Below are 2,009 nucleotides of genomic sequence, written 5' to 3'. Positions count from 1 at the left end.
GGCGAGGTGGCGGTGGTCGGCGGTGGCGGCGCGGGCGACGGCGGCGGCAGGCAGCGGTGGCGGGGTCGGGGCTAGGGTTAGGGTTGGGGGCGGCTCAGGCTGGGGCCTCCCGGCTTATAAAGGCCGGCAGGGCCTAGAGTCCTGGTCGGACACGGCCCGGTAGGTCGGTTCGTTTTTTTTAAATAATTCCGCTGAGAAAAACAAAGAAAAGAAATACTAAATGGACTCCAAAAATCCCGAAATAAATTTTCCCCGTCCTCTAAAATCAAGCCGGAAAAGATGAACATTTATTTGGGGTCTAAATGCAATTTTGAAAAACGTGCATTTTTACTAAATTCAAATAAAATAGCGACAAACTCCAAAATAAAAACTTATTTGATTTTTTTATTAAATCCTCAATATTTCTTTATTTTGGGAAAGTCATTTTATTCCCTCTCTCTTATTTTTATAATAGAAATAATTGAAGATAAAATAAATAAAATCAAATGATCCTATTTTCTAATTTTGAAAAAACTCAAATATGAAAATAACGAAATCCACAACTCTCTCCGTGGGTCCTTGAGTTGCGTGAAATTTCTAGGATCAAACAAAAATGCAATAAAATATGATATGCAATGATGATCTAATGTATAACATTCCAGATTGAAAATTTGGGATGTTACAAACCTACCCCCCTTAAGATGAATCTCGCCCTCGAGATTCGGGTTGGCTAGAAAATAGGTGAGGGTGGTCCTTCAGAATATCTTCCTCTCTCTCTCTCTCTCCCAGGTGGCTTCATCTTCAGTATGGTGGCTCCACTGAACTTTGCAAAACTTGATAACCTTGCTGCGCGTGACTCGGCTGGCATACTCGAGAATCTTGACTGGTTTCTCCTCGTAGGTCAAATCACTATCCAACTGAATCGCTTCCAGCGGCACTGTATCCCTCAGTGGAATATCAGCCATCTCTGCGTGGCACTTCCTCAACTGGGAAACGTGGAACACATCGTGAACTCCTGACAATCCTTCGGGCAATTCCAAGTTGTAAGCAACTTCTCCCATATGTTCCAAAACTTGGTATGGTCCCACAAAATGTGGTGCTAACTTTCCCTTAACTCCAAAATGCTTAACTCCTCGTAGTGGGGATACTCGAAGATAAACTTTGTCTCCGACTTCGTAAACTGTCTCCTTGCATTTAGAATCTGCATAGCTTTTCTGCCTGGACTGGGCTACCTTGAGCCTATCACGAATCAACTTCACCTTCCGTTCAAACTCCTTAATCAAATCTGGTCCAAACAACTGGCGGTCTCCAACTTCATCCCATAACAATGGTGTCCTGCACCTCCTTCTGTACAGAGCTTCGAAAGGGGCCATCTTCAAACTGGATTGATAACTGTTGTTGTAAGAGAACTCCGCATATGGTAAATTGTCGTCCCAACTAGATCCATAATCTAGCGCACAAGCTCTCAGCATGTCCTCCAGAATCTGATTGACTCTCTCAGTCTGTCCATCTTTCTGTGGATGAAAGGCTGTACTAAACTCTAGCCTGGTACCCAAGGTTTCATGTAACTGATTCCAGAACTTTGAGGTAAACTGGGTTCCTGTATCTGATACAATGCTCCTCGGAACTCCATGCAGACATACGATCCTGGTCATGTATATATTTTCCAACTTAGCACTGGTGTAAGTGGTCTTCACAGGGATGAAATGTGCTACCTTCATCAAACGATCGACTACAACCCAAATCAAGTCATAGCCTGAACAAGTCATGGGCAATCCTGTGATAAAATCCATGCCTAGCTTATCCCACTTCCATTCGGGTATTGGCAATGGCTGTAGCAATCCTGCTGGCTTCTGATGTTCTGCCTTTACTCTCGGACATACATCACAAACTGCTACATACTCCGCAATATCCTTCTTCATTCCGGTCCACCAGAAAGTGTCCTTCAAATCCAGATACATCTTGGTGTTTCCTGGGTGAATCGAATACGGTGAATCATGGGCCTCTTGCAGAATCAACTTCCTGATCTC

The sequence above is a fragment of the Triticum dicoccoides genome, chromosome 7B (genome assembly GCF_002162155.2).
Source record: "Triticum dicoccoides isolate Atlit2015 ecotype Zavitan chromosome 7B, WEW_v2.0, whole genome shotgun sequence".
Lineage (NCBI taxonomy): Eukaryota > Viridiplantae > Streptophyta > Magnoliopsida > Poales > Poaceae > Triticum > Triticum dicoccoides.
Note: the sequence above shows the minus strand (reverse complement) of the source record.